Source organism: Rattus norvegicus, chromosome 15 (assembly GCF_036323735.1).
Source record: "Rattus norvegicus strain BN/NHsdMcwi chromosome 15, GRCr8, whole genome shotgun sequence".
NCBI lineage: Eukaryota > Metazoa > Chordata > Mammalia > Rodentia > Muridae > Rattus > Rattus norvegicus.
The window spans coordinates 37,964,920-37,978,268 of record NC_086033.1 but is presented as its reverse complement, the minus strand read 5'-3'; the positions used below and the strand labels follow the sequence as shown (position 1 = coordinate 37,978,268).

General features: G+C 43.5%; 1 pseudogene; it reads left to right on the top strand.

Moving 5' to 3' along the window:
- The first annotated feature begins 2,027 nt into the window (after positions 1-2,027).
- On the top strand, positions 2,028-2,705 carry Rps9-ps9 (ribosomal protein S9, pseudogene 9; annotated as a pseudogene).
- The last annotated feature ends 10,644 nt before the right edge of the window (positions 2,706-13,349 follow it).

Below are 13,349 nucleotides of genomic sequence, written 5' to 3'. Positions count from 1 at the left end.
GTAGAAGAATGCAGATCGATCCATGCTTATCACCCTGTACAAAGCTTAAGTCGAAGTGGATCAAGGACCTCCACATCAAACCAGACACACTCAAACTAATAGAAGAAAAACTAGGGAAGCATCTGGAACACATGGGCACTGGAAAAAATTTCCTGAACAAAACACCAATGGCTTATGCTCTAAGATCAAGAATTGACAAATGGGATCTCATAAAACTGCAAAGCTTCTGTAAGGCAAAGGACACTGTGGTTAGGACAAAACGGCAACCAACAGATTGGGAAAAGATCTTTACCAACCCTACAACAGATAGAGGCCTTATATCCAAAATATACAAAGAACTCAAGAAGTTAGACCGCAGGGAAACAAATAACCCTATTAAAAAATGGGGTTCAGAGCTAAACAAAGAATTCACAGCTGAGGAATACCGAATGGCTGAGAAACACCTAAAGAAATGTTCAACATCTTTAGTCATAAGGGAAATGCAAATCAAAACAACCCTGAGATTTCACCTCACACCAGTGCGATTGGCTAAGATCAAAAACTCAGGTGACAGCAGATGCTGGCGAGGTTGTGGAGAAAGAGGAACACTCCTCCATTGTTGGTGGGATTGCAGACTGGTAAAACCATTCTGGAAATCAGTCTGGAGGTTCCTCAGAAAATTGGACATTGAACTGCCTGAGGATCCAGCTATACCTCTCTTGGGCATATACCCAAAAGATGCCTCAACATATAAAAGAGACACGTGCTCCACTATGTTCATCGCAGCCTTATTTATAATAGCCAGAAAATGGAAAGAACCCAGATGCCCTTCAACAGAGGAATGGATACAGAAAATGTGGTACATCTACACAATGGAATACTACTCAGCTATCAAAAACAACGAGTTTATGAAATTCGTAGGCAAATAGTTGGAACTGGAAAATATCATCCTGAGTGAGCTAACCCAATCACAGAAAGACATACATGGTATGCACTCATTGATAAGTGGCTATTAGCCCAAATGCTTGAATTACCCTAGATCCCTAGAACAAACGAAACTCAAGACGGATGATCAAAATGTGAATGCTTCACTCCTTCTTTAAATGAGGAAAAAGAATACCCTTGGCAGGGAAGGGAGACGCAAAGATTAAAACAGAGACTGAAGGAACACCCATTCAGAGCCTGCCCCACATTTGGCCCATACATATACAGCCACCCAATTGGACTAGATGGATGAAGCAAAGAAGTGCAGACCGACAGGAGCCGGATGTAGATCGCTCCTGAGAGACACAGCCAGAATACAGCAAATACAGAGGCGAATGCCAGCAGCAAACCACTGAACTGAGAATAGGTCCCCTATTGAAGGAATCAGAGAAAGAACTGGAAGAGCTTGAAGGGGCTCGAGACCCCAAAAGTACAACAATGCCAAGCAACCAGAGCTTCCAGGGAATAAGCCACTACCTAAAGACTATACGTGGACTGACCCTGGACTCTGACCCCATAGGTAGCAATGAATATCCTAGTAAGAGCACCAGTGGAAGGGGAAGCCCTGGGTCCTGCTAAGACTGAACCCCCAGTGAACTAGTCTATGGGGGGAGGGCGGCAATGGTGGGAGGGTTGGGAGGGGAACACCCATAAGGAAGGGGAGGGGGATGTTTGCCCGGAAACCGGGAAAGGGAATAACACTCGAAATGTATATAAGAAATACTCAAGTTAATAAAAAAAAAAAAAAAGAAAAAAAAATAATCAATGGAAGAAAAAGGAAAGAAAAAAAAAGAATATGCTTTTAGAAATATTTTTGTTATGATTTTAATTGAAGTTTTCTTTTTGTTGTTTCATATTTATATGTTCTTGTTACTATTTTTACTTTAAAATATTTTTAAATATTTTTATTCATTTTAATCCTGTTTTGTTGTAGAAATGTATTTGTTATGAATAAAAATTGAATTCTAAAAAAAAACAAACAACAAAAAAAAAAAAACCTGAGTTCTATAGAACATTCTCGGGATATTTTTCCTTTAAGTATGTGTATGTACATGTGCATTTATATGAATAAAATAGTTGACTTAAAAAAAAAGGAACTTCTGACCCTTTGGCGTGAGTTCGTAGGCGCAGTGAACCTAGAAAAGTCAACATGCAGGTCGCTAGAAGGTTACAAAACTTACGGAGACCCTTTGAAAATTCATACCTCAACCAGGAACTTAAGCTGTTCTGAGAGCGTGGGTTCGGGAACAGAAGTGTTCTGTGAGGTGTGGAGGGTCAAATTTACCCTGACCAAGATTCGCAAAGCCTTCTGGGAGCTGCTGCTGCTGCTGAACGAAAAGGACCCACGGTATCTTTTTGAAGACAACCTTCTGCTGAGGCAACTTGTTCACACTGGGTTGCTGGGCGAAGGCAAGATGAAGCCAAGACGAAGCTGGTTTACATCTTGGGCCTTCGGATTGAGGATTTATTTCTCGGAGAAGCAGCTGCAGACCCAGGTCTTCGAGCTGGTCTTGGACAAATCTATTCGCCATGCCTGTGTGCTCCTCTGCCACTGTCATATCAGGATCGGAAAGCAGGTAGTGGACATCGCATTCTTCTTTGTTGGTCTGGACTCCCGGAAGCACACTGACTTCTTTCGCCATTGTCTTAATGGTGGTGGCTACCCAGGTAGTGTGAAGAGGAAGAATGTCAAAAAGGGCCGGGGTGGTGCTGGAGCTGGTGATGATGAGGAAGAGGATTAAAATAACACTTCCTTGGACTGGAGGATCCTCTAGTCTTCCAGAATGACTAATAAAGCAAAATTAACACTTGAAAGAAAGGAAAAGAGAGAGACAGAGAGAAGAAGAAGAAGAAGAAGAAGAAGAAGAAGAAGAAGAAGAAGAAGAAGAAGAAGAAGAAGAAGAAGAAGAAGAAGAAGAAGAAGAAGAAGAAGAAGAAGGGGAGGGAGAGGTGAAGAAGGGGAGGGGGAGGTGAAGAAGGGGAGGGGGAGGTGAAGAGAAGGGGGAGGGAAGGAAAGGAAGGAAGGAAGGAAGGAAGGAAGGAAGGAAACTTCTGACATTTCACTAATACCTGTTGAAGATCAGATATTTAAAGAGACGACTAGAGGACTGTAGCTCCATGAGCTCACTTGCATAGTAAGTGCAAGCCCTGGGTTTGATCACCGTACTGAAAGCTAATTAATCAATTATGGCTGTTCATAACTTTGCTGCCTGGAGTCAATATGAATCAAACAGAGGTAATCATATTTCAGGTGCTGGCAGTCGGAAAAGCTGCAAGCTCCACCATGCTTTTCTGTGAGTTTTTGCAAGACCAGACGTTTCTTGTCATCCACACACCCAGCAGCAGTCTGCTAATGAATAGTTTCCCCTTCATTCACGTCTCCCTCCGTTTTTCTGTGAACAGGAGGGGTACTGCAAATTTCACATTTGTTTTATGCTCAAGTATTTGGGTTAACCAATATGAATTCAAAGTGTAAACCATTATGTTAATTTACATTTTTAAAATTTTTCTCCTCCTCCTCATTATTATTTTTATCCCTTTAACTCTAAATCTTGCTCCGCTGTTTTGTCTAACCCCTGTTGGATGCTGGCTGTTTTATCATTTCTCTTTGGAAATACGGGATTAGGAGGCATCCAAGGCACAGAAGCAAACCCAGCAAGTATATAAAAATGATTGCAACCGGGGCTGGGGAGACGGCTCAGTGGATACAGCAGTTGTTATGCAAACATGGAGACCAGACTTTAGCTCCTTAAAACCCACTGCTGCAGGCGACTGTAATCCCAGCAGGTCCGCTGGCTACCCGAAATCCCAGGATTTAGGAGACAAGCCACAGCATTTCCAAGCTATGTGTTTAAGGAGAGACCCTATCTCAATGTGTAAGGTAGAATGTGATCAAAGAAGACATCCAGGGCTGCAGAGATGGCTCAGGGGTTAAGAGTACTGACTGCTCTTCCAGAGGTCCTGAGTTCAATTCCCAGCAACCACATGGTGGCTCACAACCATCTGTAATGGGACGCCCTCTTCTGGTGTCTGAAGATAGCTACAGTGTGCTCATATACATGAAATAAATAAAATCTTAAAAAAATAAGACATCTAACATCAACTTCAGGCCTAAACACACACACACACACACACACACACACACACACACACACACGCACACACAGAACTTTTAGTAAAGATTTGCAAATCATATATAATAAACCTATACATTGGACATATACATATATAAAAACATAAACATTGGACAACTGAAGAACAAAAGGAAAACAAAGGGTTGGTTGGAACAGCTCCCTTAGCAAGAAAGGCCCAACCACATGGAAGAATTTTCATTCTTTGTCACTAGTCATTAGTCACCATTATCAAAGCAAGATACCACACTGATCCTAGTGGAACTAATGACGATAAAAAAGAAGAAAAACTGTGCTTGTGAGCATATGGAGAAACCAACATCTGTAAGCATTGCTAATGAAACAAAATATGGCCCAGCCATTGTGCAAAGCAGTGTAACAGTTCCTTGAAAGTTAAGAACGGAATGGCTGCTTGGCCCTACCATCCCAGTGATTCATGTATACACAGTTCAAAGAGTTGGAAGTCTGTGTCCATGCATTAATATTCAAACACCACTGTCCACAATAACCTAAGGGTGGATAACTGAATGTCTGCTTGCTGGAGAACGGATGAACAAATATGTTGGATCCATACAATTACAGTAAGATATTACCAATGAAAGGATAAAGCCTGAGTGTGTGCTACAGCAAGGATGAACCTTGGAAACACTGTGCTGACAAATGACAGATATGGTGATCATGTACTATATGATTCTACTTATGGCAGAGCTTCTCAGCCCCTGGGTCCTGACTCCCTTCAAGGTCAAATGACACTTTCACAAGGGTCACCTAAGACCAGTGGAAAACAACAGGCATTTACATCAAAATTCATAACAACAGTAAAATTAGTCATGATATAACAACAACAATAGTTTATGGTTGGGCTCACCATGTGAGGAACTGTATTAAAGGGTTGAAGCTTTAGGGAGGTTAAAAACCAAGGAGTTATAGGCAATGGCTAGAAAAGGCAAATCCAAAGAGACAGAAAATAGGTTTGTGGTTATCAGCTGCTGAGAGACCAGAAGAGGAAATGACTGTGTGATGGGTCTGGAGTTTCAAAGTATCCTAGGATAGGTGGTGGCTGTCGTGCACATTGGGAAGGTACTGAATGTCACTGGTGCATGCTTTATGTGTACATCCTTTTGCTACTCCGAGGATATGTGGGGGGAAAAGTTTCTCCTAGATTCTCAACACAAAAGACTTCTGTGCTTTCAGATATGTGGTTGCTTTGACTTCCAAAACCAAACAGAGAACAGACCAGCAACTGCCAGCCAGGTTCTGGCCTCTGATTGTAACCAGTTCTCCCATCAGATAGCGTCCCATCAGTTCTACCTGCAGATAGCGTCAGCCCCACGGGTGAGAGCTCAGATCCAACACAGATACTCTATGGTGGTTTAATTAGTAAGTCAGGTACAACAAGAGATACACAAAAGCTAATGATATCAGCCTGGTAGCCAAGGCAGGCATGAAATGAGGGATAGTCTGGCAGAGTGGACCATGTGGATCAACAGACAAGGGCTACTTCCAGTTCTGGGCTGGACACAATGCGACAGTGACTATTTTATTGTTTTACTCAGAACGGTATTGTGATGGTTTGTATATGCTCCATCCAGGGAGAGGCACTATTACAAGGTGTAGCCCTGCCCTTGTTAGAGTAGGTGTGGCCTTGTTGGAGTGTAGGTGTGTCACTGTGGGTGTGGTCTTTAAGACCCTCATCCTAGGGCTGGAGAGATGGCTCAGTGGTTAAGAGCTCTGGCTGCTCTTCCAGAGGTCCTGAGTTCAAATCCCAGCAACCAATGGTGGCTCACAACCTTCTGTAATAGAATCTGATGCCCTCTAATGGAGTGTCTGAAGACAGCTACAGTGGACTCATACATTAAACAAATAAATCTGAGAGAGAGAGAGAGAGAGAGAGAGAGAGAGAGAGAGAGAGAGAGAGAAAGAGAGAGAGAGAGAGAGAGCATGTTCCTGCTGGACTGAACCTCTGAACGTGTGAGCTAGCCCCAGTTAAATGTTGCCCTTTATAAGAATTGCCTTGTCATGGTGTCTGCTCACAGCAGTAAAGTCCTAACTAAGACAGGTACGTAACTTAAAATGTGAACTGTCTCTGGAATTTGCCACTTAAATATCTTCAGACTGTGGTTGGTCCCCAGTTGACTGAACTGATAAAGTGGGAATGACTGTACATACAGAGAATCATTTAAACGTAAAACGTAAAGTAGCTTGCCCAATCTGGGAGAAGGGTCAAGGATGATGATGAACAGCTACCTGTCAGAGAAGAACAAAATACTATATCCCATTCTCAAGGATAAGTTAAACCATTGAGTCCAGTCTTGACCGGTTAGGCTCAGTCCCTTCAGAAGCAGTGAGTACTTCTCTTGGTGGCCTATTCACTATCTCAAAACTCTCCCTACTTCTTATAATCTTATCCCTTACCTGTATCGAGTGAGGGGCCCCATGTATACATTTGGGTATTTCCGGGTTTTCCTTACTAAAAAGTATCCTTGGTGCCTGTGTTCTGGTGGATATGTTTCCATCTGCTGCCTGGGGACTTCAGGAAACTGTCCTGGTGGTCTACACTTCCTGGGTAGCATCTATAATGGATCCACATTGCCTTGTCTTTCATAAACAAATGAGTGTTAAAATTTTTCTCTTACAACAGGTGAGAGACATTCCGCACAGGTCCAGGACAAGGCCTGGGTGAAAAAGAAAAGACACCCAGACCCAGGGAAGGCTGAGACCAAGTGACGTGGGCTCTCCCATGGAGAAACTCTAGCCACCTAGAAGCTCTGAGTGTCTATTGTATGCAGTTGAGCAGAGAGGCAGGATTGTTGCATTCGGCTGTATACGGAGGTAAACAAGAAGTCAGGGTTTATGGTATACATGTGGATCAGGGAAGCAGGTTTAGCTAATCTCAGTAGAAGCAGTGTCTGTAGGGGAGCAGTATTCAGGCCATAAGTATCTAGCCTGAATACTGCTAAGTATTCAGTATCTAGGGGCTCATAGCTACACTCAGTGTCAACATTCGCATTCTGACCAGCGGAAGGCTTGATTAACATCCTCACTAAGGCCTCACTAAATCCACCCTTAGGCTGGGAGGGCGACAGCATGAGCCTTTGCCATTTTCCCATGAGCCTGGTTATGGTGTTCTCATAGCCTGCTCATGTTGACAGTTTAGGACGTCACTCACTCCATCTCTCTGGTCTCTACGGGAACTGTTCCCTCAGTCTGACCCAGTAAGGGAGGAGGGCCAAGCACTACTGACTGCCGTCAGCATCTCTATGAGAAAGGCAGCCCCTGTTTTCTGCCTTTGGCTGTCTAAGACCTGATACGGGTGCCCTCATGGCTATCACTGGCTATGAACACATGCCCCTACTCTGGAGAAGGCATTGTTGGAACCCTGTGCCACACCAGGAACCCTCATTCACTTGGTGGTCACCAGATGTTAGAGAAACCCTTGCCTGCACTGTGGCAGTACTTCCTCAGCAGAGAGCAATTTCTGAGTGAGATGGGCCTAGTTCCAGCACTGAGAAGTGAAGAGGTATCTAATGTCACGGTGCAGGGTGACATCCAGGGAGAGAAACCGGGTTGCACAAAGACAACTTTATTGTCTCTATTGAAATGATGCAAGGCAGTTCTGGACAACAGTCTTCTTGAGATTTTGAACTAGCAAGATCATTGTTCTTCTATGACCATGTCAAAGAAGGGGGCAGGGAAGAGAAGCCCTCCTTATTGTAGGTGTTTAGATTTGATATAAATAATAATTTCCTTTATCAAAGCTGCCTCACCAGATAAAAGAGCCATTGTGCTGCCTGCAGCGACAGAAAGTCGATGGTGGGATTTGCAGCGCCTCAGAATAGGAGTAATTATCCCCGTCCTGCACACTAGCGCTTCACCCCGCCCTCCCTTTCATAGTCTCAACCTTAGCTTTGTACCTTTTGGATTAATCTGTGATTTTCCTTGGCTTTTGCAAGCAGTCAGTCTCTCAGGAAACAATTGCATTAAACTTTGTTTGTTTAAAGAGCCCTTACAGAGTAATCCACATCTGCCCCTGGCTGGGGCTGTAGCTCACAGAGAGAACTCGGACTTGCCATGAACAACTTCCCAGAGTCTGTGCTTGGGACAAGACAAAAAAAAGTGGGGTTTGGGGAGAACAAGCCAAAAAGCTTCTGTTGATAAAATAGAAGAGACTCTTCTGTGTTGTAAAGAGCAGGAAATATTTAATGAAATTCGTCTCCTGTCTACATCAGCACCACAATAGCACCTGAAGGAAGACTCCTTCATGTTTCAGACCTTTTACAGCTTCCTAGTATCCAGGATCTGTCTTGTTTGGTAGTGTGAATTCTTATGTGGTAGAGCAGTTACCTGGAGGATCTCCAACTTGCTGGCTTTCAGTACCTAATTAGAAGGAAGGGTTTTAAATGTTCTTATGTTAGAAAATATACTTGAACAAACTATAGCTCTGCGCAGCTAATGGCGACACTGGCATATCCAGGGCATGTTCTGGGCTCCTTGCCGTCCGTATAGTGCCTCTCGTAATAACAAGTCCACCAAGTGAGCTTCTGAAAGGTTTGAGTCCATCCCCCTTTCTAGAACTCCCTAATAAGTTAAAGAGAAATTTCCAATTCATACAAAATGTCATCATGCAAGCGATCGTGACATTACTAGGACTCCTTTACCCCTACTCGGTTGCAATGGGTATCTTCTAATGTCGTCCAGATGAGATGATGCCTCAACAGGAAATAAGTCACTGCCATTTTACTCTCCGTCACCCGTTTCCTCTTTGCTGCACACAAGGTTGACTTTATGAGGCAGGCACACACAAATATATATATATATATATCTTTTATATAAGACCTGAAAAAGATAGACTGAGATAATTATCACTGTGCACAGAGAAACTCATGGATGTGCTATGAAGGAGTGATCTGGAGGTGCAGCTCAGTGAGTTCAGAGCTTATCTACAGTGTGAGATTTGGTCCCCAGCCTGTGAAGCCAAACCAAACCAAACAAGCCTTACCTTGCAGGTGCTGAGTGACCTTAAGGTGTAATTGTTGCAGTGGATAGGGCCAGACCAGTCACATGCTCAAGGCTTCTCACTAGTCTCCTTCAGGTCCCACCAATAAATCTATTGCAATGTTTAGGTAAATTTGGTAAATATGACTCCCTTATGCTCAGGACATTCTGAGCAAGCTTGCAAACTTTTTCAAGCTAGCCAACATTTTATACACGATAAGCTATGGCCTCTGTCACATACATCCAACGGTATCTTAGTGGAAGTTTTGGCAATGCACACATGCTGAATGTTTTATTACTATTTTTGGTTCACACTCAGAATGAAAATAAAAAGAATAGAAAACCAGAGAATAATAAGCAAGTGTTTTATCAGTGAGGCTTGGTGCAGCTATTTGGTGCTTCTTGGAGCAGGCAGAAAGGGAGAAGGAAAGGTAGCTTTCTGTCAGAGCTCGTTTACCTGTAGAAATTGTAGAATTCCAACACACATTCAGAATCATCCGGAGTCACTTTCCGACATAGGCAATTTACATTTATAGACTGGGTCAAGCAAATTGGACAGTTTAAGTGAGCATTGAATGAGCAGAACATAAATACGTTGGGGCCAATAAGTGGTCGTATTTATGGACTGCAGTAAAACCTCTGTCTCTCTCCACCTGCAGAATTCAGTCTTGCAGGCTGAATTGAATGCAGTGGTCATGATATTTAGTGTTGAAAGTACAGGAAAGAAAAATTGAACTTGAGCTTCTAAACTCCTTGTTACCAGGTTAGATGCACTTGAGTGCTGGATACTGAATGGGAGCAAGTGCATGGAGGTTCTCAGAACACACACATCAATAATTCAAAGCAAAACAAACCCAGAGAGCAAAGACTGCCCAGTTAAACATTTCCAGAATACAATATTTTGAGAAAATATTATCTACCAGGCAATGGTGGCACACTCCTTTAATCCTAGCTCCTGATCTAGACAGTGAGTACCAAGAGAACCAGGGCTACACAGAGAAACCAAGTCTTGAAAAACCAGAGAGAGAGAGGGAGAAAGGGAGAGAGAAAGACAGACAGAGACAGACACAGACACAAAGAGATACACAGAGACACACAGAGAGAGACACAGAGAGACAGAGAGACACACAGGGAGACACACAGAGAGAGACAGACAGAGACACAAAGAAAGATACACAGAGACAGATACACAGAGACAGAGATGCAGAGAGACAGAGACACACAGAAAGAGACAGAGACAGAGAGAGAGAGACACCAAGATCCAGAGAGACACAGCCAGACACACACACACACACACACACACACACAGAGCACCACAGCATAGAATCCCTTCTGTTTTATTCATTACAGTAGGTCCTTGCTGTAGACCTGGAGGTGAAACAGAAGACCTAACCCTGATTTGCTATATAATCCAAATGGAAGCTGGGTGTGGTGGTATACACCTGTAGTCCCAGCTACTCAGGAGGAGCTACAGCAAGAAGATTGCTTAAGCTTGGGAGTTAAGAGGCCAGCCTAGGCTAACCTGGTAAGGCTATCTCAAAAGCAAAGAAAGGGCCAATCAGAGTGCTCCCTTAGTTTCTGTCTTTCCCACTCAGGACATATGACCCTGCAATTGCTGAGCTCCAGTCCACGGGGCAGAGTGCTATGATACAGGCTGACGTCACAGTGGTGTCACAGCTAGTGCTGTAAGGTAAGCCTGGAGGTTCTTTTTAAAAGATCCTCGTCAGCCTCCCACAGTCTGTGAGCATCGCCTCTCTGTGGAGATAAATATGGCATTGACTGCTATGTTTTAAATCAGAGAAGACTCTGAGACTCCTGCAATAAAGAAAACCTGCATTCAGATAATCCATACTCGCCAATCTTTTTACCTCCTTCATCAGCGCTAGCCACTTTACAGTTAACTACAGATCCCTGCCGAGTTATTTTCTCTACTGCTTCCTGCCCCTCAAGAAGTGGGTCCAAGAGGGTCTGACTTTACCAAATAATAAATTCATGCTGGGTCCGACTGACCAAAGCAAATGAGGACCTCCCCCCTTACACATAATTTCAAACTTAAGAAAAAGTCACAGTAATACAAAGAACGAGTACAAACGTCTCCTGACTGCCCCTTTTCCAGTTCACCAACTGTTACCATTCATGGCAGTCTGGGTCCGTTCACACTGCGACTCATAGAAACGGTTTAACCCTGCCCCTTCTGATTCGGCACCCTGTCATTTAGACTGAGGAGCCAGCATCACTGGTTGCACGTGTTTGGCAGGCTGGAACCTAAGCCCGTTCCCCGTTCTTGAGTATCAGTCCCTGATTTATGTTTTTTCTCTGTTTTCAACAAATTATTAAATCTAAATCATATGCTGTTAAAACACGGCTTTGGTAGCCCATTCCGAGTGTTAAACTGAAGAATAAAATTCCAGGTCTTTCAGAATAGGGAAAAATATATGAAGCTCATAAAAATTCTCCAGATTTCCCACTCTGGGCTCTTGAGCGCCCTCTTCTGGCTGAAAACAATACCTGACACTGTTGAGCAGAGAAATTGTTACAGTCACTGTGTCAGTCTCCGTGGTACTAGAAGCCATTTAAACAAACAAGGGCCTGAGATGCGACCAGGGAGTACGAGGAGAGGCTGATGCTGTACTGCCCTCCTCTGTGCTCTTTTGTGGGAATAATCTTCTCCACTTGACTTTAGACCAGGTGGGCACGCGTTAGGATCGGAAAGCGCGAAAGCTGGATCCGAGGCAAGAAAAACAATCACCTGATTATTATGATTTTACTTAAAATCCTAAGTAAACTTTCTCCTGACAGGACTTGGCTCTCTGAAGGGAAGAACTTACTCCAATATATTTCCTATAATGACGATCATGTATCATCACAGAGTGCACATTTTCTTGTTGGGCGAACTCAGAATGATGAAAGAGTTTATATGGGATTCATGCTGAACGAATAGATTTTTAGCTGTTCTTTGCAAGCAGATATTTAAAATGACTGGTTATGTAAAATAAACACGACCATTTGTTCACTATATTAACCTATTAACTGAATATATGCATCCCTTAGCATCGAAGTTTATGCCTTAAATATGCATAATAGTTTTAAAAAGAAGTAGCCACGAAGAACAAAAGAGTCATCGGTGAGTGTATCTACTTCTATCTAGCATGCAGAACCTTGCTGGTTATGTTTAATCCAAGATAGCAATATTACAGTAGTAATAGGAGGATTCCGCGGCGGTTTGAGTGAGATGCTTCGAACACTTGGTCCCCAGTGGATGGTACCGTTTGTGAGGTTAGGGCGGTGTGACCTTGCTAGAGGAAGTGAGTCCCTGTAGCCGGGCTTTGAGAATGTAAAGGCTCTCGTCATTTCAAGTTTGCTCTCTCTGCTTCATGCTGGTTGTTCAAGGTGTGAGCCCTCAGCTTCCCGCCCACCGTGTCTTTGCTCCACCATCATGGACTCTGACCCCCTGGGACTATAAGACCAAATAAACCCTTATCTATAAGCAGTCTGGCTTGTGGTGCGTTGCCACAGCAACAGAAAAGGATCGACTACAGACCCTAAATTTGAGGGCAGCCTGAGATATCCAGTATATACGCCATCTTAGAACTAAGCTTTTGGTACCCAAACTTAATCACATAGCTCTAAATTGTCACTTTTCACTTTGCTACTAAATTCTACTTGGAGAAATACGATGTTTACCTAAAGTTCTAGTAGTCCAGATCCAGCATGGCCTATAATGATTATCTGCTTTACGTTCAACTCAATACGCATTCATTTCGTTCTTAATCACCTTCCTAAATATTTCTCTCAATTCCAGCAGTGGAATCCAGGCCCTTTGGGAATCTGCTCTGAATTCAATAGCATCACAGCGTGAGGATGCAAGAGGCGTGGAAACCTCTGTGGTGCTGATGCTGTGGTGCTGAGAGTGTGCACACAGTGAAAGGTGGTGGTTCTGGACAGCTGAAGCAACAAGGCACCGAGGCAACCTTTTTCCAAGAACCCCAGAGGGGCGAGCAACAATATACTATTATAGCTAGTTTGGACCAAAAGCAAAAATAGCACAGAAAAAGGATTATCAACCATTTATCAAAGGCCCGATGGACACCACACATTTTCTACATCCACTGACTCTTTATCCCACTGAACACCCCAGTGGAGCTTAGAGATACCAGGGCTCAGCTCCATTTGGGTCTAATGATTCAATTTGCTACTTGCCCTTTGCTTCAGCTTTGGAAGTGGACAGGATGATATTTCTGACCTTTCAGAGCCTGTGTA